The 26,834-nt window shown below is 43.5% G+C and overlaps 1 protein-coding gene and 1 long non-coding RNA gene across 4 annotated transcripts in view; one reads left to right on the forward strand and one right to left on the reverse strand.

Moving 5' to 3' along the window:
* Tsga13 (testis specific 13) overlaps positions 1–26,834 on the forward strand; it is a 312,864-nt gene that overhangs the window by 223,929 nt on the left and 62,101 nt on the right. The window lies entirely within an intron of this gene.
* On the reverse strand, positions 5,799–11,147 carry LOC107978222. Its single transcript, XR_003480330.2, has 3 exons — positions 10,379–11,147; positions 8,400–8,616; positions 5,799–6,630 (listed from the first exon to the last, which is right to left on the reverse strand). It is a non-coding gene; the product is annotated as an uncharacterized LOC107978222 (long non-coding RNA).

Genomic DNA, 26,834 nt, shown 5'->3' on the forward strand with positions numbered 1-26,834 from the left:
ATAAGGGCGTCGAATTCTCAAGACTGCTTCCTGCTGACCTGGGGGGCGTTGACCATCTTTGGGGGACCCGAGAAGGTTGGGGTGCTGCCACGTCCTGGGGTAGCTAGTTGTTTCATTGCAGTCCAAGCTGTGCAGAACTCCCTGATGCCTCTTAGACCTGGCAAGATGTTTGCAGAGTAGAGGACAAGGTTAAGTTTAGAAAAAATTTTTTCTTAGGTCCTGTCATTTGAGGGAAGATTGTAAGGTGAAGGAGGGGTTCCCAAGGTGTCCCAAGATGAGGGAAGGGAATTTGGGACCGGGGAAAGGTTGAATATTACCTGGAGTGAACCTGACCTGTTTGGATCTGATTCGGCTGGAACTTACAAGAATCCTTAGAGTTTGTGGAAACATAAGTATTAGACACATTAGCAGCTTGTTCATGTTAGAAGCAACTTGGCTGAAAGCATTATCATTTTAAAATTGACAGATTTTTTTTTAGGACAATGAAAAGCATCTTAATCTTGACCTTGTAGTTATGATCTCATAGTGGTATTGTAGGACTGACTATGAACAGTAGCATGAGAAATAGAGAAATCCGGAACATAGTTCATTCTTTTTAATGTCCCAACTCACTTTATCATCACTTAAGCCTTTTCATCCTCAGACCTTCATAACTACATCTCAGACCTTCATACATCTTACACTTTCCTATCTTCACATAGATAAACCCTAAAATACCTGTTCCTAGAATCTGTTTTGCTTTAAGCTGGCAAGACTACCAGTTGTCAAAAGCATCAGAGTTCTTGAGAAGGATAAGATTTTACCTGAATCAATGATTAAAGAATAACAGAGACTTGCCAGCAGGCTGCATGGACAGCCACCCTCAAGGTACTCCATCCATAGTAGCCGGCTGCAAGACACCTGCCTTCTTGCTTGTAGCATGTGACCTGTGTATTACAGACTATAGGAAGACTCGCCTACCATTGTCCCAAGCAACTTGGAGAAAGTTGATTCCGCTGTCCTCTTGTCCACGGTCTGGAATACTTTGTAGCAGTTGAGGTGAAGGGCAGGGTTGCTCAGTGACCTGCGTTGTCACTGTCACTGACTCAAGATGAAGTTTCTTAAGTGCCCATCAGTCTTCCTGGAGGAAATGGAGTGGGGCCAGCAGCTGGCCTATCGCTCTGTTATAAAAAGCTTTTTAACAAAACATTTTAAATGCCATATTCTCTAGATCTCTGAGCATTTGAGGGCTGTCTGTTTAGTATCTTAGCAGTTAAAAGTTGCCTTTAGTTAGAGAAAAATCCCTTTTTGTAATAAAAGCTGTACCTTTGTAAATGGCTTACAGGATAGACTGAGTGGTATAAATATTTTGTTAGTTTGAAATAGACCTTTATGATTTTAAATGTTCACCATCATTTTAAGATATATAGTAATTTAGAAATATGAGACTTAGCACAGTTTAATTTCAGTTGCATATAGAGCTAGATAAGTATAAAGTTAAATTACAGGTACAGAGACAAGCAGAACTGGATAACAGTAAAGGGGGAACTAGAATGTAATCTCTTATCCGTACATTGTAGTAAATAGACCAGGAGATTTAAAGGGACAGAGTAGACTTAAACAGAGGGCCCTGGAAAGGCACAGTATTTAGTAAACAAGCCATGAACAACAGAGCTAGTGAAAGAAGAAATCACAGAAAAAAATAGAATAAAATAAGCAAAAAGATCTGGCAGAAATCAAAAATCCGGCAGACAGGTTTGCTGGCACAGGCCGCTGGAGCTGGGCGTGCCTACAGGTAGGTCACATGACCAAAATGTCGGGACCATAAGCCGCTTTTGTCTGTTTACCTGCTTGTTGGATGAAACCAGAAAGGTTCCTCTATGCATTTCCCATGGGTGAGGCAAGTGGAAAACCGGCAAAAATCTCCTCTCCGGATGCACATCTGCCCGTGGGAGTTGCCAGGGGGGCTGGCCCCAAAGGGGACACAGCTGTCCTGATACCAAAAATGGACCCAGCGGTCTGAACTGAAAAAGCAAAAAAGCACTGCTCCTGGAGTGGGATCCCATGCCTGACCTTCAGGAAATGCACCCAACAAGTGAAAGAAGAAATCTGATGGCAGTGCTTGCCCGTGCAAGTCACTGAACTGAGTGGACAGGCCTAAGCTAGGTCACCTGGCTAGGATGGCACATGACCAAGATGGTGGCCCCCAGGTTAGCGCACATGGCCAATGGCGGCCCCCGAGGCCCCCCGTAAGCATATTCTCAATTGCCAGAAGAAGTTTTTCTCCATGAGTGAGGCAGTAAGAAACAAACAAAACTCTCAGAGCGTCTCAAGCAGACACTGCCAAGAAGAAGAAACATGGTCAGATATAGGAGGGACATTCCCAGGTGAAAGAAATTTCCCACCAGGAGGCAGAACTCTGCTCATTTACCTACTCGCTGGCAGTAACCGAAAGATCCCGTAAAATGTATTTCCCGTGGGCAAGGCCAAAAATGGCACAGATTGCTCTGTCTGAGAGCACCCAGCAGAAAGCCCGAAAGATGCTCAGCAGTCCGAAACCAAAAAATGGACCCAGAGTGAATAGTGCTGGGTCTGCCCCATGGGAAAAGTTATGGGTATCTTACCAGATTGCAGCGAACAGTCAGATGAGTGAGTTCCAGAGATCCTTAGTTGGAAAAGCAGCGAGGTGAAGTCTGCTGCAGGCAGGAGGAAGTGCCAGGAAAAGCCGAGATGGAAGTGGGTTATGAGTTCAGATTTTAGGATCCCCGAAATTTCCGGTGCCCATGGCAGGAGAGAAAGCCTATCCTGCCAGCAAGCTGTGAGAGCTTATGGAGAGGGCCTAAACCAAGTCAGGTGCCAATTGTTATTCTTTTGTTTAAAAAAAAGAAAAGAGAAATGCTGAGACAAGAGACATGGTGACTATAAGTTTATTATAAGGCCCAGCAGAGTAGGGAGACTAAGAAGAGGAGGAGCAGGGTAATGGCTGACCTCCATGGCCGGTCGCCATAGAGAGACAGAGTAGAGAGGAAACAGAGAGTGGAAGCAGAGTGGAAGCAGAGAGAGTAAATGGGGAGGGATCTGTCTTTTTAAAGGGGTCCTCTGCACCTGTGTGCAGACTTAGTTCCCATGGAACCCTGGGCTGACCAGGGTACAGCCTGTTCCACCAGGTAACAGGGGCAGGCCGGCATAATGCCTGAACCTTTCATTCATATTATATGCAAACAAAACCCCCAAAGGAATTACTGGTCTTAATATAAATGTGAAAACTGCCATGGCCGGCATGACTTAGGGATTGGCCTAACTGGGGCAACAGGGAACGGGGCAGGTGGTCCATGCACCAGCAGCTACACAGCAGGAGGAAGCAGGGTAGCTAGTCAGCAGGAAGTCTCTGCAGGGAGCGCAGTCTCAGGTTGTAGTCATCCAGGGTGGGGCTGCGATCTGTCCTTTGCACACACCAGTTTTAGCTGAAGGTCAGCCATTTGTCAACATTCTTTCTTGAACCAGGGAAAGGCTAATACACATTCCCTCTGGACGTCATTTGCTCCTCACCAAAAAACTATTCTAGAGCTTGCAGGAGAAAACATAGTTTTGAAAATCTTAGATTACATTTTAGAAAAAAGAGCCAGTTAAAATATATGTTTCCTTGGGGCTGGAGAATTGGCTCAGAGGTTAAGAGCGCCCTGGGTCTAAACGCATAAGCCAAATAATGAACCTAAAACAAGAAATCAATACAGCAGCATTCTAGCTTACTCTACTTACAATGGTGAGCAGACCAACAGCTGATAAAGAGATGGCTCAGTCAGTAAAGGCATGGGTTTGGCTTCCCAGCACCCACCTAAAAACCAGGTGCAGCAGTGTTTATCTGCAATCCCCACGCACTGAGGAGGTGGAGACAAAGAGGATCCCTGGGGCTTGCTGGCCAGGCAGTTTAACTGAGTCAGTGAGCTCTAGGTTTGATGACAGATGAAGTTACATAGCATGAACTTCTGGCTTGCACACCTGTAACTGGAGTTTCTTTCCAGCCTGGTACTGCAGCTGATTCGCCCCAAATAAACACATGGATGCTATATTAATTATGAAACTGTTTGCTGATGGCTAGGGTTTCTTACTGGCTAGCTCCCTCTTAATTATTAACCCATAACTACTAATCCATGTATTTCTGACCCGTCCCTCGGGTCAGTCATTTAGGGTTCCGAAGGGGGGCTGCCTGAAAGAGTCATGGGCAAGAGAAGGGAAGGAGACCAAGCATGCAAAAGAGGGGACCAGAGTCCATCTGTGCAATTGTCAAGGTCTCGATTTATTGGGGCTCAGTGTGGGCTTATATAGCCCTGCACCAAGGAAATTGGGTAAGCGGGGAATAACAGGAAGGAACATCTGGCGTATGCTGGGACCGAAGCATTCTTCTTATCAGCTGGAACATCTTATGGTCTTCCCCGGAACAGCGAAAGCCCCAGGCCCTTTCTCGGAACAGAAGCAGTTAGCAGTTCTGTATGGCCGAACCGTCTAATTACAGAGTTGGCTTTAAGCCGAAAACTTAAAGGTCATAAAAGGACTTACAAAGATGGGCTTTAAACCCATAGTTTAGGGCCCATGGCCCTTAACATATTTCTGCCTGGCCTTATCTTACCAGAGAACGTATAGCACGTCCCATCTTCCTGGTCTCTACATGGTGTCTCTTCAAGGCTCCCTCTCTCTCTCTCTCTCTCCTCCTTCCTCTCGTAAGTAGCACTGCCTATACTTCCTGCCTGGCTATTGGCCAATCGGTGTTTTATTCATCAACCAATAAGAGACACATATATACAGAAGGACATCCTCCATCACACACCCACACACAGAAATCAATGGGGAAACACTAGCTTTAACTGTACTTTAGGACAGTGGTTCTCAACCTTGGTTCTCAACTTCACAGGTGTATTTTCTTGTTCCACCAGCCAGCTCCCAAATAATGACATGGAGATTTATTAATTATAAAAGATCAGCTGATAGCTTAGTCTTGTTTCTAAGTAGCTTTTATAACTTAGATTAACCCATTTCTATTTATTTACTTTCTGCCCTGTGGCTTTATTACCACATTTCCGTGGTGCCCATCCTGCTTGCTCTGCATCTCATGGGGTCTCCATCTTCTTCCCAGCATCCTCTCTGCCCTGAAAATCCTGCTTAGCTATTGGCCATTCAGCTTTTTATGAAACCCATCAGAGTGACAGATTGTCACAGTATACAAAAAAGATCATTCCACAACACAACTGTGACCCCTTAATACATTTCCTCATGTTGTAGTGATTCCCAAAAATAAAATCACTTTCACTGTAGTCTGGAGATAAAGCAGCTCAAAGGCCAATCAACAGCTAGGAAAGTGGGATGATGTCATTGTGAAATACCCATGCCATGCATCCCAGCCCATATGTTGAACAAGAGAAGCCAGACATATACTATAAACTTCTGTTTTTATCATGTTTTAGAGTGGGCACGGTGGATCTATGGTTATAGTGAAAAAGAACTTTTTGAAAAATGGCCTCAGGGGACTGGAGAGGTGGCTCAGAGGTTAAGACCACTGGCTGCTCTTCCAGAGGCCCTGAGTTTGATTCCCAGCACCCACATAGTGGCTCACAACCATCTCTAATGAGATCTGGTGCCCTCTCTTCTGGTGTGCAGGCATGCATGCAGGCAGAACACTATATACATAATAAATAAATAAATCTTCAAAAATAAAAATAATAATAAAAACTGGTCTCAGATAAAGATGAGGCAGGGACTGGCTGCCAGCGACTGCTTCAGGGTGGTAGTGACAAGGGGTATAACTGGCCCCAAACTAAGCAAACTGTGGTTTAAGTGGCATTTTATTATGTGTCAATTTTGTCTTGATAATTATTTCATCTTTTACCTGAGGTCGAATCACATTGATCCTGAGAGCTTTGCCATCTCCCTCTTGCACTCGGCATAAAAGCCAAGGTTCTCACCCTGGCATCAAGGCCCTGTCACCATCTGCACCATCTCCCTTCTCTACCTCCCAAGCACACGCTCCTTCTGTCCCACCCAATGTGACCTCCATGTCCCCAAACAACCAGGCTGCCACCTCAGAGCCTTTGTGCCTGCTGAGCCTTCCATCTGGAATGCTTCCCTCCAGGAACCATGGGTCTCTGCTCCTCCTTGGGCCTCTTCTCAAATCCCATCTGGCCAATGAGATCCACCTGGAGAATCCTATTCAAAAGGACACAGTCTCCCCCCAACTCTGTGTACCTGCCATTCGTTGTCATTAATTCTTCCTCACTGCTGGAACTGTACATTGCAACACCCACGTGGAAAGACGATTTGGTCTTGTAAACCGAAATCTGAGGTGATCTTTCCCTTGAGTCAACTTCTATCCTAGAGAAACACATGTGGATGTTCCCAACAAAGCCTGTGGCAGGGTGCTCATTGCGGTAGATCTCAAACAGTCAAAAGCGGGAAATAATGAGTTTGTCGTTACTATTGTGTATATGTGTAGGGGGGTTGTATATACGGCAGCACACATTTGTAGGTGAAGGGTCGGATTTGTGGAGCCTGTCTTCTCCTTCCACCTTAATGTTGACCCCAGAGGTCAAACTCAGGTCTTTAGGCTTGCATTGTCGGTGACAGGCGCTTTGTCAGCTGAGCCATTTTGTGGACCAAAAACTGGAAATAATTTAACAATCTGTTAGCAGAAGGATCAGCAAATATAGCGATCATATCTATACTATGAAGTTCTTTTCAGAATTTAAACAGAATTGGGTGTTTTGTTAACACAAATTAATCTCTGAGACATACTGTTTATCGAGTGAAAGATAAAATTAAGATTTTTTTTTTTTTGCTGGAAAGTGAAGGACAGAAGTTGTGTCATATGGCAGAACAGGGCCAGGGATGTTTTGAAACAAACAGTTCTCCCTGCTGATTGTGAGGTGGGAGAGCTACACACAGAGGTGCCATGAGTACATGCAACCCGGTACAATCTGAATAAGGTCTGCGGGTTGTGCCAATCTCAGTGTTCTAGTTTAGACACAAAACCATAATTACATAAATTACTGCCAGTAGGAGAAGCTTCCTGAATGTTTTTCTGTTTTGTTTATGTAGCATCTTGTGAATTTATAACCATTTCAAAATTTAAACTGCGAACCCGGAAAGATTGCATTATTTAAATAAAATCAGCTATAGGTCATGAGGCAGAGCAAGCAGCCAGTTGACTGGAAGTAACTATAGACAGTGAGAGAGGGAGGGGAAGCCGGGAGGTCAGCATGAGAGAGGCCCAGGAAGTAGAAGGGAGGGGCAACAGGTTGCAGGAGTTTGCTTCAGATGGCCTCTGAGAGAGCGCTCTTTCTAGGAGGTGGGCAGAGGAGGAGGTCAGCTGGCTGCTTTCTCTGCCTCTCTAGCTAGCAGGTTTTCACCCAGCCTCTAGCTCCAGAGCCTCTACTGGTAAAATAAAAACAGAGACTTAGTTAAAGCAACCTTTGTCTCCCTATGTGCAGGAGCTGAGGTGGTGGTGGCTGCACATCCTGTGCTCCCATGGCCGTGACCTCAGCAGCGTAGCCATGGCAGCCGTGATTAGGACCAGGTGCAGCCACTGTGCTACAGAAAAAAAAAAAAAAAAAAAAAAAAAAAAACCAACAACATTAAAGAAATGAAAAATTAGCCAGGCGGTGGTGGCGCACACCTTTAATCCCAGCACTCGGGAGGCAGAGGCAGGAGGATCTCTGTGAGTTCGGGGCCAGCCTGGTCTCCAGAGCGAGTGCCAGGATAGGCTCCAAAGCTACACAGAGAAACCCTGTCTCGAAAAACCAAAAGAAAAAAAAAGAAAGAGAGAGAGAGAAAGAAAGAAATCCTGATGTATTACGATTAATAACTAATATGTAGCCCATGGTGGTCAGGGTATATATTCATTAGGTAGCCAACGGGCAGGCAAGTAGAACAAGCCAAAACAGCAGGGGAAGAGAGCTACCATGTGCATTCCCTGTCCCTTTAAACCTTTCCCACGTCACCCAGACATCACCCTGACCACACTCTGACAGGCGTGGTCGGGCATACCTGTAGCCAGCCCTTTGGAGGCATGGTTATGGTGTCTCTCTACTCTGATGTATTTGAAAATTCAGCTTTATGAAACTAATTTTTCCTAAATTGTATGTAGTCAGTAGAGCTTATACGGAAGAGGAAAACAGAACAAGATGTCACAGGGACCCTCCTGAATCAGAACTAAGGATGAGAGTGTGCCCTGCCAGACATGGGGATTTCCTATAAAGCTACTGTGTAAATGGAGGTTGCTCATCCTGCCCGCCAGCTCCCAAATAACCACTCTAAGGCTTAACATTGATCATAATTGTCTGGCCAATAGCTCAGGCATATTTCTGACTAGCTCTCACAATTAAATCAACCCATTTGGTTTATATTTTACCACGATGCTCAACACTTGTTACCTTGCTTCTCCGGCGGCTATATGGTGTCTCCCTGACTCCACCTTCTTTCTCTCCATATCTTGTTTGGATTTCTTGCCCGGCTCAATTCTGCCTGGCCATTGGCCAAATCAGCTTTATTTATCAACCAGTAAAAGCAATACTATTCACAACATACAGAAGGGCATCCCACAGCACTGTTGCAATAAGGAAGTGTGGTATAGCCAACAGGATCAGCAAACTGTTCAAGGGCACAGAATAGGAAGGGGGACCATGAATACCAGAACAATTTATTAATCACTATAAAATAGAAAGGTTAGGCTTTTCAGTAAAATGCTCATATACAAACTAAAAGTAGTGGTTAGGAATTGTGGCACGCATCTTTAATTCCAGTACCCTGGAGGCAGAGGCAGATTTAAATGATCTACTACAATCTAGTCAAGAAGATTCAATTTAATGCTATAGGGGTACAAACTCGCCCCCCGAATAAATCTCTCTCACAAACTAAACACAATGGAATTTTAACCCATATGAAAAAAATTAAAGTGGGTAAATTACCAAAGACTGTTTTTAAAAGGAGTAATAATGTTGTGTCTGTGCATTTAGTCACAAGAAACATTTCAAAATATACTAAGTGATTTAATGAAGATCATGAAACAAGAGACCTTTTGTTGTAAGTTCAGTTATGCACACACAACAGAGTGTCTGGGAAGATGGTATGGTGGAATGATTTTTAAAATCATAGTTGTATTTCTAAATTGTCTACAATAAATCTAGAATTACATTAAATAAAAGAAAAGGCAGCAAGCAAGCATTGCCTTTTTTAAAAACTGAACTATTTCTTTTGCCCCTCAAGGAAATCTTTATTCCTTGAGCCCCATTCCTCCTGATCTGGCTAGAACTCTTGTTCTCACCGGGTAGTACTGCGGATAGAGGATATCACACCCTTGTCTAGTCCAACCATCTGAGCTTTTCTTAAAGAAGCTTTCAGTTATCTGTGCATACTTAATATAAACCTTAATACACAGTCAGCTCTCAATATTTGTTGACCAACCAAGAAAAAAAATACTTGCAATGCCTCATCTCACCACTAGGAGGCACTATATCTCCACTAAGACAGTGCTGAGAGCTTGGTAGACTGGAAAGAGAAAAAAAAGCTGGTGGATGGGTGTGTGTGTGTGTGTGTGTGTGTGTGTGTGTGTGTGTGTGTGTGTGTGTGTGTGTTGCTTGTTTTGTTTTGTTTACTTTCCCCCAACCTAGGAACGCTTCCACAAAGCATTGTCAAGTCCACCTGAAGGGGAAATGAATGTAAACCATTCACAATGGATGACATGTCGATCCTGAGATGAGATAGCCTCCCTTTATCTAAAGGCTCCATACTTTGTGCCTGCACCATCCTTTTCCGCCCTTACCATAAAAAAGCAGTTTTACTGGGTACCAAATTAGATGCTGTTTGCCTCCACAAGAAAACAAGTTTGTGTTTAAAGCTCATTTCTCTTTCAGTCACCAGTTCAGTCTGAACCCCTAGGAATGAAAACACTGGCTTCCGTGAATTAAAGGGTTAAGGTTCCCCCTTGAATCATGTGTTTCCCTCTCCCAAGAAAAATCCAACAGGCAGAGTTCCAGACTTAACAAAACACAAAAATGATGTGATGGTTATAAAACCCTTCTCGGATTTACGGACGGTTTCAAGACAAGTCACAATGGAATGTTCTCCTGATTCACTTAAAATAAAGTGGCAGCCAGTTTCACAAGGATATGATTTAAAGACTGGCAGCCCCGGCTGATGACAGTGGACAGGCAGAGACGCCCACTCACAGGGGCAGCAATTCCTCCAGAAAAAGATGTAGCTGGGATATGTTTAAAATCTAAAACAGGGGTCTACGAGCTGTAGATCTGCTGTGTTACAGCTGCTGGGACCCGTGGAGTAAGGAGCAAGTTTCTGTCACTCCACCAGGTCCCCACATAGCTTCCCACCCCCAAATCCCAGCTCCCCTACTTACTGATCCCTCTGACCCTGAACAATTGCTCAGCTCAGGTGAAAGTGGGAGACATAGGATGATGGTGAGACTGTCTTACATAGGAGGAGTCCGGTGAGGGTTAAATGAGGCATGGTATTAACACTACCTGACGAGTACACTGTGAACACTCAAAATAGTCACTGTTACTCATAAGCCCACTCGGCAAATGACGTAGGAAATATCTAACGCATCGTGCCTGGCAGAGTGAGCACTAAGTGTGGGCTGTAATTTCCTTGTGAGAGAAAGGCCCCAGACAGCCTGCCAGGTTCTTGACCCTCCCCCCCCCGAAGGATGTATCATCGTCAGTCACTAGCATGTGGCATCATGAGACATCCCACTTGCGACAATGGGGGTTCCTGGGTTCTGTTTCATACTCAGCCAAGAAGCCTTTCTGCTGCCACAATGCCCCCATATTATAGAAAATGTCTTACCAAGGAGGAAATGTGAGGGGCAGCTGGTCTCATGTGGCCCATAATTTAGGATACAAAATACGCTTGCATCCCCGTTAGTGCTCAATTTGGAGAGACTTTCCACCTCTCCTTGACCAAATCCAGGCCCTTCTTAGCCACAGATTGAGACTTACAAGCTTTCTTTACCCAGGAATATTCTTCTCTGTCTTACTTCTAACTAGCTATATTAATTTATATAAGGAGTTCTGTTATGGCATTCAACGAAGCTAGCTAAAGTATTTTGATCATATTCACCGCCACCCATTACTCTTTCTTTGGCCCCTCCCAGTGCTGCCCAATCCTGTCTTCCCACCTAGTCATGTCGTCCCCCCCCCGCCCCCACTTCACATCTTTTGGTTTTTGGACGACCCGGTGATTTCAGTTAGGTTTACTTAATTAGACCATGTGGGAGGGTTGTTCACTCCCTTTGGTCCCCGAATATTCTAAAGGAAAGGGTTTGCTGGATTCAATCGGCAAGCATTTACTGAGCACCTGCTGTGTATCAGGCGCAGTGCAAAGCTTTGCAGAGAAAGGCAAGGGACAAACCCCGCCCCCGTCTCTGCCGCCGTTGTTTTCTATTGGGGAACAGACTATGACTAAGGGGCGACAAGTCACACCAGGTCAGGGACAAGCACTGGGGAGAAAGATAAAATCTTAAGTGACAGTCTATGGGGGAGGTTAGGGGAAGCGGGATGCAGTTTGGGATGGAGAAGACAGGCTGTCTATCAGGCACGAGTCAGTTAACCTTGTGGCTGAGCCGCTGTAAGGTGCTGGGGAAACAAGATTTCAGAGTGTACCCCAGTCCTTCTTCACAACTGAGCCACTGTAGCTCCCCTTCTGCTGAACTCATAAGCATCCGGGGCCAGGACCAGCTGGCCCACAGCCACCCTCTTAATCCTGCCGCCACTCCCTCCTGCAAGACCCCGGCCCCACCTCCCAGGGCCTCCAAACATCCAAGCACACACACCCCACCCCCACCTCCATCCCGAACCTCTGCGGTTAGCCCAGTGGCTGCAGAGCCTCCCCCTCTCGTTTTCAACAGGAGTTAGCCATGCCTAACATGACGGGCACAAAGGGCTTCGTGACCTCAGTAGGTGACCCTTAAACAGCCCAGTCCGGCTCTACTCCACGAGACATCCCCCAGCCCCAATCCCGGCTCCAGCCCCAGCCCCAGCCCCAGTCCCAGCCCACACCAGCCCCCAGCCCAGCCCCAGCCCCAGCCCCACACCCAGCACCCAGCCCAGCCCCACACACCAGTCCCAGCCCCACACCAGCCCCAGCCCCAGCCCCACACCCAGCCCAGCCCCACACCCAGCCCCAGCCCCACCCAGCAGCCCAGCCCCACACCCACCCTGAGCCCCAGCCCAAGCCCCAGGCCCAGCCCTGGTCTTCTGACACCAAGGGTCTAGAGTTTGGTGAGCATCCGTTAAGGGGCAGAGGAGAATCGCTCACAGTTTGTGAGATAAATAGGTTTCTGCCATCCAGTGCTGTTGACGTTTTGCCACCGATTACATTTTTTTTTCCAAAGGTTTCTTTAAAGTTCTTAGCTGTGGGCTGTGTTTACTCGTGCCTTGGGTCATAGTCTGACCACCCCCAGCCCAATCCGTTTGTTGATTCTTACATTACGGTTCACCAGTAGCTCTCTTGTGGTTAATAAAGAAGTCTTTGTCGGCTTAGGGATTTATTGGCTTCTTCATTTATTTATCTGGGGGTTTTTTAAGACAGGGTCTCACTATGTTGCCCGGTCTGGCCTTGGGTTTGCAATCCTCCCGCCTCAGCTTTCAGAGTGCTGGGATTGCAGGCGTGAGCTGGCAGCTGAAGGCATTAGATGGCAGGCAGGCAGAAGTCAGGAGGCCGGTGGTGAGAGCAGGGAAATGGAGGCTGAAAGCACTGTGTATGGAAGCCTGCAGCAGAGATGTCAGAGCCACGGTCCTGTGGCCAGGTGGACAAAGCCTTCCAAGACTGTTTAACGGCCCTTCTTAGTGCTGATGAAAGACAAACTCACACAGAGCCCAAACCCTTACTTCTGCCCTCAGGCAAGACTGTGGCTAACCCTTCCCCAGCATCTGGATCCATCGGAAGATATGAATCAGATGAAAGAATTTAAGGACATATTGAGAGACAAGGCATATCCCCTGGAACACCTTACTCCAGATGCAGGCCCAGGAGGCCTTCGGAGTGGGGCAACCCAATAGTCTAGGGTGGTGAGGTATTTTAACAGCCTGCTGTATACATGTCTACTAGGTGAGGGCTAGGTCCCCAACGCAGACTGGACAACAAACCAGGAAGAGGAGACAGGCAAGAGCAACCAGTGTTCACCATAACCACTCCATAACACCAACTTCTGCAAGTGGGATGGTGGGGGAGGGGGGATGAGGGACAAAGGAGATGTGAGAAGGGAAGCCCCAGAAATCCTAGGGAGGCCACTGGAATTTCCTTAGGATGTGGGAAGGGGCTCAAACAACGTTTTTGTTTTTGTTTTTTAATTTTGTTTACTGATTTTTTTTTAAGATAAGTTTTCATGTGTCCCATGTTGGCCTTGAACTCAGTATATAGCTGAGGAATGACCTTGGATTCTGGTGCTCCTGCTTGTACCTTTTGAATGTTGAGATAACAACTGTTCCCAGTTCATGCCATGCTGCAGACTGAACTCCATCTTGCTTGGTTTGCCTGCCCACTGCCCACCAGGGTTCTATGCCAGTGGTACTCAGCTGGCTTCCCCAGACCGGCAGCTACAAGCTGGGAATCGTTAAACATCTTGATTTTAATACTTCATTCTTGACTTTACTTCTGAAACTAGAGGTGGGGTGTTGATGGTGAGGCCGTCAGTTGGCATTTGTACAAGGCCTTCAGTGTTTCTGGGTCAGGCTCCCCTTCAGACATAATGATGGGCCCCAAGACACTCATGGTTAGGGAAGAGAAACTGAGTCCCAGCCCACTTCTTTTCCCTGTTCACTCAAAGTTCTCTCCTGAAATCCAGTCCTTTCCCTCTCCTTAGGTCTTAGGTAGTGACATTTCACTCCAGTTATTCCTGAATCTGTAGGGATAGGTCTGCTACAGCAGATCTCCACACTCTCACTCTGGAACTATGCATGGTTGGAAAAATTTATTTTTCCTTTTCCACAGTCAGCCCTGGCTGTAGTTTTTGCCATTAGCTTTCTCCTGATATTTCCTTTGAGACTGCAGGATTACCATCAACATCTGCTCTCTTCCCAGCCATGCTTGCCAGGAACTTTAATTTCTATCTGTACTAGAACGCCTCTTAAATCCCTGAGTTTCAAGGCAACTCAAAGGCCAGAAATCACCCTGGCTCACAAAACATACAATGAATACCTTCTGGCCTCGTGATGCTGCCCAGGTCATGGAAAAGGGATGTGCTCCCTGGAGCTGAGTTCAGATTCATATTGGCCATGATTTATGTGACTCAGCAGCCTCTTCCTCCATGGTTCTTTCTCTGCAACTGTTCCCAGCAGCAAGACAAACCAAATCGTAGGAGATTCTGTGATGACGTTATGAGGACAGATAGCAAGAATAAGCCTTCCAGTGGGTTCTCCAAGACCAAAGGTGTTATCTGTCCTTAGAGGAAGCCACAGTTGTCTCCTTCTCACTGAATCTGGTCCCTGTGACACAGGTCACTTTCCCTCCACTGCCTAAATGCTCCTGGGTCAGCCTGAGCCTTTCTAGCATCTTGGAACCATGTAGAGGATATTCCACAGCATTAATAGTAGACCCAACGCAGAAATCAGGTAACTCATAGACTGGGGTAAGTCTGACAGGTCTCAGGCAGATGATTCCAAGTCACCACCAGGCAACTCTTTTCCCAGGATGAGGAAGCTGGGTCTGTTAGGAAGCTTGGTGACAAAGAGAAGAGAAGCATCAGCCCACTTGGTGATGTCCTTGTGAGTGATGCTGTTCTGTTTGGGCTCTGTTCTTTCTGTTTGCCCGTCTGTTCTCTTCCACTCTACTCATGAGGGACTGCCCTGATACTGCAATTATCCCTTTCTCCTTTAAATAGAGTTTGTAAAACAAAAAAATGATGCCCCAGCAGCTCTATCTCATTGCTCCTTGATGCGGACGATTCCAGGTCTTGTAGCTTTTTCTGTACTGGAGATTCACTGTGTAGGCTTGTTATAAATAATTAGCTAACATAAGTAAGCATAATGTCATCTTGGAAGATTTATACCCTTGGTCATATCACCTTCACACCTTCACGGGGCATCATATCATTTCTCAATATGAAAGTAACTGTATTTGTTCCATCCCATGTTCTGTTCCTGAATCCTCTTGTATGTACTTTAATGCCATAGTGACACACATGGATGTGTTTCTCTGTCTCCTTTCATGTCTAATATTCCTTCCCATATCACTATTTTTTTTAACTTCTTAATTCCATCCATTTTAGAAACACCATATGATCAAGTTTTCTTCCCCCACCCCCAACCCCTTTTTATTTCACTGAGTCTAATAACTTGGGCTTTTGGTCATTGTTAGCCAATTACAATATGGCAAGAACTATACTTGATCTTGGTTTTTTCCAACTTATTTTATGTTTCTGTTCTTAATCCTTTCTTTTTTTCTGACTCCAGCGATCAGATTTGCTCCCCCTCCCGTTTGTGATTTGCAAATTAGTTTCCATTTTGTTTTCTTGTTAAAGCTTAATTGAAAATTCCCAGATACGGTTAAATTAAACTTCTTTATTTCATTAGCTAAAAGCAGTTGCACAAGTGAAATATTTACATTTGAAAAATTCAAGTAGCAGATAAATATGCCGGGGCATGCCTGAGATCCCAGCCCCAGAAGAAGCTGAGGCAGGAGAATTGGGGGGTAGGGGTGGAGCCAGCCTGAGTTTACATAGGAAATTTTATGCCAGCTTGGGCTACATACAGTGGGATGCTGTCACAAACAAAACAAACGTCAAACAAGATCAAGGAATGTAGAGTGAAAAGTGTAAGTTTCTTTCATGGCCCCAATCTTGTTGCCCTCTACTACCCACAAAGAGCCAGTATGCTAACACCAAGATGGAGTGTCCAGAGTTTTTCTGTGCATGTGTGAGAGTGTGTGTGCAGGCAGATTTATTAATATTTCAAAAATCATAAACAGAACCCATTCCCACACCTTCCAGCTCTTTACTTCTTCCATCTGCTAGATCTCCATGTAAGTAGGTAGGTCAGGTTCCCTATTAGTGCTCACATACCTGTTATTTGTGCTGTGATAATGGCCCATGAGATGGCCTTTCCCATGTTACATACCATTCTTCTAATGACCAGTGCTTAATTCGGTCCCCATTTTTCATTTCAAAAAAGTTCTTGTAATAAATCTTTGACATATGTAGTTGTATTGATAATTAAAGTGAAGTTCCTGAGTCAATGAAGTAGGGGCCTTGAAGGTTTTCATGGTTACTACAAAAGTAACCCAAGAAGTCAATGGCCAGAGAGATGGTTCAGTACAGATGCTGCTGAGCAGGACTGGTGGCCCAAGTGTCATCTCTGGAGTCTGTGTAAAGGGAGAAAGTGAACTGACCCCACAGATTGTCCTGTGATTGTCACATGTATGTACACACATACACAGACTCACGCCTGGGAACACAAACACACACACACACACACACACACACACACCACAAATACACATGCACACACATGGACACATGCACACACCACAAATACACGTGCACACACATGGGTGGGGGCACACACACACACACACACACACACACACACACACACACACAAACACACACACCACAAATACATATGCACACACGGGCAGGGGCACACACACACACACCACAAATACACATGCACACACATGGGCACATGCACACACCACAAATACACGTGCACACACATGGGTGGGGGCACACATGGGCAGGGGCACACACACATACACACCACAAATACACATGCACACACACACCACAAATACATATGCACACACATGGGCGGGCACACACACATACACACACACCACAAATACACATGCACACACATGGGTGGGCACACAAGCACACGACACACATGCACACACGCCCTCAAGAGCACACCTACTGCCTCCCTTACTAGCCCTGGATGCTAATTTACAGGAGTTCTGGCCATCAGAGCACTTGCTGCTCTTCCAGAGGACCTCAGTTCAGTGTCCAGCACCCACATCAGGTGGTGAGAGCGGTATTTTGGCTTTAAGCCGTGGCTCCCTGACAGATGGTATGGTTACCATCACACACTTACTGACTCTGCAGATTCTGAACTCCCTGTACTTGGCCCACTTGTCTATTCCTCTCCCTCCATGATAACTGGTAGATGGTCCTTGTATACGTATGTTAGTCCTTTGGAATATTTGCTGAAAAATACAATTATGAACTCATAGCCTGATCCTTTTATTGTTGTTGTTCAGGATGACTTTTGCCTACAAGATTTTAAGAGCTTGTAGGATGTACATCTACGTGTATGTCCTTTTATGGCTGCTGAGATTTGTGTCTTCCTCCTCTACTGAACAATCACAAAGGTGTATATGTTTTCACAGTAGTTTTTAAATTCATGTCTTAAAATCTACAGACAAGGAATTTTCTTTGGCGTGTTCCATTCCATGAATCTGAACGAATTAACCTGAAAGAACTGTGTGGAGGCCACCATCACTACCACAAGGTGTAGAAGAGCTCTAGAATCCTCAAAATTCACTCCTATCTTCCTGATCCATCTCACGATTGTTGTTATTATTTTAATATGTGTAGGTGTGTATGTCTGCGTGTTCATATGAATACAAGTGCCTTCAGAGGCCACAGGCATTAGAACCCCTTGAACTGGCGTTACAGGTGGTTGTGAGCACTGAACTCGGGTCCTCTGGAAGACCAGCTCTGAACCACTGAGCCATTGCTGCGGCCCCTCTGATATGTTAAGGGATTTCTCATGTACATGAAACTGACTTCTCCCACTCAGTGTAATGAGGGTGAGAGTCACCCCTGGTGTTGTAGGGACCAGTGTGTGCCCCCACTTTGCAATTTTGTGCTGAATTTATTATAAGGAGGAACCCTTCACCACCTGGAGGGCTCTTAGGCTACTCCTGAAGTTTGGGCTTCTAAAGGGTTAGTGGGTCTTATGTTGGGCTCCACAAGCTGTCAGACTGTCCCCTAATGCACAGTACTGTTGTGTGTCCCTCCCTCCATGTTTGAGGTGTCCTCTTGCCGAAGTTAGTGCTGCCTGCATAGAAAGTTCCATTCTGGTAGGTGTGCATTGGTAATTCACTGTGATTTTAATTTGCACTTTAAACAACTGATAATATTTAACAGCTCGCATATGTCGTTTACAAAAATTTTGTTCCCCTTATAGATTGAGAGTTTTTTAAATTGAATTTTAAAGTTCTTTATATTTTTATTATATCTATATTATATAGACAAATTTGCAAATATTTCTTCTAGTCTGTGTCTTGTCCTCAATGTTTTAACAGTGTCTTTTGCAGAGAAAATATTAATAAGTATGTATAATTTTTTAAAAATCCATTCTTAACAATTTGTGCTTTGGGTATTGTGTATAAGAAATCCTGCCTAACCCTAGAACATAGTCATTTTTCCTTTTCTGTGGATTTTCTTCATAGCTTTGGAGTTTTCATTTAGGTATATGATTCATTTCAGTCATAATTTTTTAGAAGCTGCAAGGTACGAGATTTTGATCAGTATTGTGTTTGTTTGCTTGTTTTTTGAGATAGGCTCATAATATGTAGCTCAGGTTGGCTCCAAACGTGATCAGACTCACATTGTCACACTTTCAATTAGCTGTATTTAGTTTTAGATTAATTCCTGAAATCAAATGATAGGATAAAATGAACTTTGCTCTTTGCCAGAACTGCCTGTCAATAGATGTGACCTCCGCAGGAGTCACAATCTGACTGGGATTCTGAATAGGACCACACTGAGTCTATTCAATTCCTCCCCACACTCTGTCTTCCTTCCAGGAATTGGTACTTGTGTGTATACTAGCTTTACTGGTGTTTATTAGTTTTACAATCACAGATAATGTGCGTTTCATTAAACATCTATTAAATATTCTCATTGGTGCTAATTTTAGTAAAAAACTAATTTTTATTTTGTTTTTATTTGTCCATTGTCTGGATATAGGAGCACAATTGATTTTTTTGTTGTTGTTTGTTTTTTTAATATTGACCTTACATTCTAAAACCTTCCTAAAATTGCTTTTTGATTCTGGTAACTTTTTGATCGATTCCTTGGGAGTTTTTAAATAGACTAGTCTCATCTAGAATAAAACCAGTTTCTCTCTGCCATTCCAGGGGAGAAGCCTTTCTTGTTTTGTTTTCCTGCCTTGTTGCATGAAAAGGGATGGAAACCTCCAGTAAAATGTTGAATAAAGATAGGCAAGTGGCCTTCACGGTGGCGGGGAGGGGGGGTGGGGGGTGGGGAGGTGGGGGGGGAATCGGCCCCTCCCCCTGCTTCATCGTTAAGTACAATGGAAGCCTTTTCAAAGATCCCATTTACAACTTCAGTTTTCTGAGAGTTTTCAGTTTTTTACAAATACTCGTTTTATATCTACTGAGAATATTCTTTCACATCTTAAAATTTATTTTAGTGCCTAGGTGGCTAAGCCACATAGAATTTTTATTTTTTTTTAAGATTGTATGTGAAAGTAATTGAACTTAAATCCCCCCCCCCCCAGCGATTAACTGTCAATGTTTTTTAAATAAGTGTCAGTGTTTCCCCTCACTGGGAATGTCCCTGAGCTCTCTCATCTACATGGCTGTTTCTGGATCATGTCTTTTGTTATACCAATTAACTAGACTAGTCCCCTGCCAACACCACACCGAATCTATTCCTAAGCTTTATGATGTTTTGAAAGCTGCTAAAAATCGTTACTCTTGCCGTTTTTCTCTTCCAGATGAACTCAAATCCACTTGCCAGATCCCATACAGAAACCTGTTGCTCTTCTGAATGGCAAAGCGTCGTATTTATAAATATTTATAAATACACTCAATATTGTATAGCTGTTGGTTCTTACCGAGCTGATTTCTATAAACAGTGTTGCTTCGAAGCACCAAGCATCTCTATTAGGAAACACTACATGTTTCTCTATTTATTCAAACCGTTATTCGTGCCTTTCAATTTAGTTGTATACTTCCTCCACGAACATGTGTATAGAGTTATCCCACTGATATCTTACCGGCTCCATAGTTCTTAGACATCTCTTTGGGGCTATAAAAAAAAGTTACTTGGAAATATCTGTAAAAAGTGACAATTTTGTATCTTCAAAAATGTCTATATAGCTTATTGTGCACTCTTAAAAGTACTTCATTGGATGGGACATCTAGTTCAACACTACATTTATTCCTGCATTGTTCCCAACATAATGGGAAGTCTTCAAGTATTTCATGATTAGACAGTTCGTTTGAGCCTCAGATGTCTGGTAGAGAACTGGTTTCAGATAGCAGATGTCTCTTCCCCCTATGACTTATCTACCAAGATACGTTTAACCAGAGCTGTGTATTGCATCCGATCACTTACTTTCTGAAGCACCTTTTGAAAATAGCATCCTTTTTATCTGCAGAGAATACAATGAATTCTGTCAAGGTCCAGCTGAGGAACCCTCAGCAGCTTGAGCAGGGTTTCAGTGCCTTCTCAATACACCACTTGGTTTAGACGGCTTGTATTGCTATTCACAAGCAAGATTGACTTCCTTTTCAGTCTGTCATTACGTTATTTCAGAAGAAGGTAATAGCTGCTCCTTGTGAATGAAAAGGTGTCTGTTCTGTGAGCTTCAGTCACTTACTTCATGGAGAAATGCCTCTTCCTTAGTTTTCGTAGCTATATGTGGCAAAATTATTTGTGTCTGGTTCTGCTTTCTTTCTTATCTTTGATTATCTTCTCATTTTTGGATGCACACACACACACACACACACACACACACACACACACACACACACACACACACACACACACCACAGGACAGGGTTGTATAGCTCAGGCTGGCCTCAGACTTTCTGTATAGCTAAGGATGACCTGCTAGAACTATGGGCATCTGCAGCCACACCCAGTATCCATTTGTTTCTAGATGACAGTCAGTATGCCTGTGTGTAGGGGGGTGTCTCCTGCTTATTGAACCATCACCCTTGGGGATCTGTGCTTTCATGGATAGAACATTTCATCTTAATTTTAGTCATTTTTATTTTAAATTGTGCACAATGATCACACAGTTTCCCCCATACTTCTCTCTCATAACATGGATCATGTCTTTTCTATTTTTTTATCAGTCAATCACTCATCTATTTTATTGGTCTTGCCAGAGAATAGTCATTGGTTTTATTAATGAGATCCAACTATTTTTGGTTTTGTTTGGTTAATTTCTACTTTATTCCTGTTCTTGCCTTCCTCTTATTTCTTGGGATTTTTTTTTTTCTGTTATTTTTCTAGTGCTCAGGTCAAATGCTCCTTTTGTTTATTTTCACAGTTTCTTTCCTGCAAGCTCTGAAGGCTTCAAATCGTTCCATTTGCACCACTTTGGCAGCATGAGTGGACCTTGATGTGTGAAGCACTCATTTGCTCATTTCCAAGTAGTTTGTAATTTCAAATCTAACTCCTCTGTAATACAAGTTAATTAGATGTGTGCTTGCTCATTTCCAAGAGGATAGTAGTTTTTGTCTTTGTTGGGTTCTTTAACTACTTTTTGTGTTGTTAAATAGTGATTTTATGCATATGGCAACACTTGTAGTTTGTATAATTTCTGTCTTACCCTGGACTTTTCTGGTAAAAACTCCATGTAAGTCTAAACAAACTGCATATTCAGTATTTCTCAAGTATAAAGTCTCTTAATTATTTTATTAGAATATACCAAATTCTTATTTTGCTGCTTGAAATGTTTAAAAATAACATTGATTTGTATGGTTGACATTTACATAGTGTATCTGTTTCTATTACCTTTATTTAAATTCCTGGGTGACTGTGTTTTAGGCATTGTAGACACATAGCATATAGTTTTTAAGGTTTTTGGTCCTCTCTCTGTTAATTCTAACCTGAAGTTCTCCGTATTTCCAGTGTGGTAAATCTACTCACATTAGCATTGCTGGTTCTCCAACCTAGCCACTTCGGTGGCTTTAATTGTTTCCTATTTAGCATATTTTCCCTCTTTTCCTGCCCTCCTTTGTTAGATTTGTGGTGTTCCCTTTATTTCACTTAAAAAAAAAGTAATGGTTGGGAAGTTTTGCTTCTTCAATTTTTCCCGATGGTTGACTTTTTAATTGTTAAGAGCTGTTTAATCGTATTTATAAAGTCAACACGTTCAATTATTCACTCTAACTAGCTCCTCGCTGAACAATCGAAAGCCTGCCCTGTGCAGTCTGCTGTCCTCTAAGCAGGAGCCGTCAGGGGATTTAGCTGAAGCTCCGCTGTTTCACCTCCCTCTGCACCTCTCTCCTCCATCAGTAATTATTTTTAGTTCCACTGTGTTTTGTCACTAAATTCCCTGCCCTTCCTGCCTTCCTCTTTTCAGCCCTCATTTTCCCAGAATACACTGTCTAGCTGCCCTTCCAGGGAGGGTCTTGTGTGGTCTGTGTTCTGACTATGTGCCCTTCCTAAAGTGATTTTATTTTGCCCTCACATTTAACTGATTGGTTCACCTGGGTAGAGACTCTGAAGCTCAAATCATTTTCCAGGAGAACCTTGAAAGCCCCACTTCACGGTCTCCCCGAATCCACGTGGTTTAAAGGAAGTGTTCCCTCCTAATGGCCAACATACCCGGTGGCTCTCTCCCATAACTAGGAAGCAAACTAAAAGGGGCACCTGGCTGGACATTTCTGGGGCTGCTTCCCAGTCCCCACCACTGCTTCATCGCCCATTCATTTACCAGATATTTGTTGTGTTCCAGCTGTGTTCTGGGACTTTAAAAAAAAAAATTGCAGGGGCACAGAAAAATACAGAGAATAATAAGGCAATCAGCAATGCACTTACTGCTCACATTGACAAATCTTATCATTTCGTCTCATTCATTTCAGTTTTTAAAAAAACAAACAAAACAGTAAAGAATCAGCTGAAACTATTCCCTTCCATACTCTGCTCTAAATTTTCCATTCATCACAACTGATATATTACACTTTTAAAATATGGGAACAGTGTTAGGCATGTAGGTGGTTAGATAACATACAGATAAACAGCACACAGTAACAAATACAGTGCTTGATACCTGTCTGTGTGCAATACACTCTTACTGCATACATAACCATATCCCTGCTACAACCCAGTGAAGTAGGTGCTATTATTCTCTTTATGAACCTGGGGCTGTAACTTAATTACTGTCATATAACTAGTAGGTGACAGCATCAGACCCTGGCAATCTGGCTGCTGTTTGTACTATTCACAAAATAAGATGTGCTGATAAGGTAATAATTAACAAGTATTCAGAAAATTAAGTGGGTTTTTGTTGTTGTCGTTGTCATCGTTGTTTAAGATAAAAGTGGTATCATTTTTGACACTTCTAAAATCTTGGAGTATTTTTTCCCCCTCTATTCTGTTGACTGAACAGAGAACACAGCCCATGATCTAGTAAGCTTTGGTTCGTCATTTATTTTTAATCCTATATAGCACTGCCTTGCATTTTCATAAATATTTAGGTTGCTTCGGGAGATCACAGGAAACGCTGCACTGAACATGTTTGCAGATGATCTCTGAGGGAGATTATGATTTTCTCTAAGGCATGTCACCAAAACAAGAAATTGCTAAGTAGCAGGGCTTGCACATCGTCATCTTGACAGGTTATTGTCAAATTGATGCGCCAACTTATAATCCTTCCATGGGAAAGAGCAGGGCACTGTGTTTCAATCTAGCTTGTAAAACTCCAAAGTGAAGTGACATGCTGCTGCTTAACTATTGAGTTCTCATTCCAGAGAATCTCACACGAGCTGCTTCCTTTCTGTCTGGATTTAGATAACTCTCTTGAGTCAAGTCTTCCGTGAAAGTTTCCTGAGGAATTTCTCTGCTCTCTCCCACAGTTCCCTGCTGACTAAAGTCACTGTGTCGTGTAACAGAGTTTACACTGTTCACCTAACTGTAACTGTGTACCTGTTGACCACTGCCATTCATCAGACAGTATATCATTCACTTAAACTTGAGCCTGAGTGTGAAACAATGCTGTTCAGTTGGATCTAAATGAAACCTGATCATTAAGAACATTGTAGTTTACCAATCAAATCTAAAACATTGTATGTCAAGATGAGATTTTTATAAAGTATTTTACTTTGAGAATTTAACACTGAATCAATAGCTTTAACTATTTTATTTTGAGCATACTATAAAAACCATTAAGAAAATAAGTACATGCAGCATTTTAAGAAACTCAACATCCTGTCCTTAGGGATGGTTGTTAAAACATACTAGCTCTTTGGTACTTTTATCCCATCGCTCAACCAGGATGCAGCTCAAACAGCAGAACCTTCATGGACCCAACTCTGCATCTCTACTTACATGTCTGAAAAATGGCTCAGATACTCCAAAACCAAATTCCCAGTTTTTGTCCCCATGAGTCCTACTTCTTTGTAAGTCTCTGTCTCAAAAAAAAAAAAAAAAAAGTCCTGAAGATGAAGTCCTTGGAGTAGTTCACCTTGTCCTAGTCTCCTTTTATATCCTCCAAATACCCTATACTCTAACTTCAAAGAACACCCCAAATCTGGCTGCAGCCCACTGTCACTCTGGCAGAAACTGGCACATGCTTGTATCTGCAGCAGCCTAAGGAAGTCTCCTGATCACACTCTTTCCTGAACTGTAGTACGTTTGCCACACAGCATCTAGAGAGAATCTTTACAAATTAATTTACATGACACCACAGCTCAAAATCCTCCTTAAGATTACCTTACTCCTTCCACTGGTTTGCAAAATGCTACACAGCATGCCTCCCATCTGGTCCAGATCCCAGAGCCTTTCCTCTCTCCGTGTGCTTCCTTTTGCTATTGTCTGCCTTAGCTTTGTGCAAAGCAGGGTAATGGCTCCCAGAGATGCCCACATCCTAAAAACAGAACCCAATAAACATGTTATTATGCATGCCAATCCGGAGTTGAGTGGCAAATGAACTGCAGGTCACTAAAGCTCATCTTGAAATGCAGAGACCATCCTGGGCCATTCAAGTGTGCTAGATGCAGTCAGGGTAGCTGAGAATGAGAAGCCAAACAGAAGTTCAGAGTGATGCAATAGGGAAAGTCATGGCCTGTACTTGCTCCATTTGTTGATGGAGAAAGATGTCCTGTGTGTGAGTGTGTGACTGTGCGTGCATGTATGTGTGTGTGTGTATGCATGTGTGTGTGTGTGTCCACATGTGGCACTTTAACTTGTAGTAGCCGGTTTTCTCCTTCCACCATTGGGGTCCTAGGGATAATGGCTTGCAGGCAAGTGCAAGCTGGTGCAAGCCCTACTGAGGCATCTCACCAGCCTGGAAGGTGTCCTTTGTTGATCAAGATTCAGTTGCCTCTGGAAGCTAGGGCAAGAAATTGATTCTTAACTAGGACCTGATGTGTCTTTTTTTCCCTCTCTCATTGGGAACCATTTTGGACTTCTGAACTATACACCCATGAGAAAACAATTTTTTGGTTGTTTTAGGCTGCTGAGTTTACGGTAATTTGCTGTGGCAGTGACCAAACTCCTGCTGCCTGGCACCTCAACATTCTCCTGCCTGAGTTTTCTGCGTTTTCTTTTCTTTTCCTTTCTTTTCTTTTTTGAGACAAGGTCTTTCTGCATAGTCCTGGCTGTCCTGGAACTCACTATGCAAAGCTGCAAATTTACAGAGATCTGTCTTCCTCTGCCTCACCAGTGTTGGGATTAAAAGCAAGTGCCACTGTACCCAGCTGAGATTTCTGCATTTTCTATAGCTATTTTTTTTTATTTTTCCCAACAACCCTACACAAAATATTCCCTTCAGAATCCTATCTCACTAACCCTATTGTGCTGTTCCCTATGGCATTCATCAATTACCTGAAATATGCATTTGCCACTTACTTGTTTGTCGTTTGTCTTCCTGCTAAAATGCAAGCAAGAAATCCGAGACTGTTTTGTTCAATGCCTCATATTATGCCAGGCAAAGAAGGGAATCCTGATGAACACTTTCTAAATGAGTGGGTCACCTTGTCCCAGAGAGAACAGGGCTTGGACTGGGGGGATGTCAGACTTCTTGGTGCAAGTGCAAATAGGTAGAGATGCATGGGGCTACTCAGTTACTGAGTGAAAGAATGAGCAGCCAAGGATGAGGAGGGCAAAATCCATACAGAAGCTTATAAATCTTGGGAGTCTGAGGACCTAGTATTTTTAAAGGCCAGTGGAAGCTGCAATACAATGGGAGGTAAATGTGAGATGGAAAAACAAGCATAAGTCAGACCATTCCCTGCCATTTGGGTTAGCCTTGTCTATGACTGGTTTTGAGAGCTTTGTCAGCTAGTGCATGGCAAGGAAGAGTCTGGAAGAGACCAAGGGGAAGCAGGGTGATCAGTGAGGGCAGTGCTGTAGCTTGTTCAAAAATAATGACGGTTTATAGTTAGGGTGTTGGTAGGAAAAATGAGAAAAGTAGATGATCTATATCTCATTTGAAGGAATAATTGGCCAGACTTGGAGTCAAATTATATGTGGGGCTGATGTAGCCAGAAGTGACAATGACAAACTTGATGGTAGTGCTGGGTGCTGAGACAGGGCAGAACGTGTGGAGCAGATCTGAGGATAATGAACAGGAATTCAACTTCTAATCTATTGTTTGAAGTATCTGTTAGACATGTCAGAGGGCTGGGGTACTATCAATTGGTTAGATGGATTTGAAATGGACATCTCTGGAAAAGAGATCTGGGTGAGATCATAATTTCAAAAGTCAAGGGTGTACCTATGTACTTAAATCATGGAAAATACTATAAATTACCTAGAGAGACTAGGTAGAATTGAGAGGAGATAGTCTGGGACATAGCTCAGAGAACTTTAAATTTTAGAGGTTAGGTAAAACAGGAAAAAAAAAAGAGTAATTAAGACTTAAACT

This window comes from Cricetulus griseus (assembly GCF_003668045.3).
Source record: "Cricetulus griseus strain 17A/GY chromosome 1 unlocalized genomic scaffold, alternate assembly CriGri-PICRH-1.0 chr1_0, whole genome shotgun sequence".
Classification (NCBI taxonomy): Eukaryota; Metazoa; Chordata; class Mammalia; order Rodentia; family Cricetidae; genus Cricetulus; species Cricetulus griseus.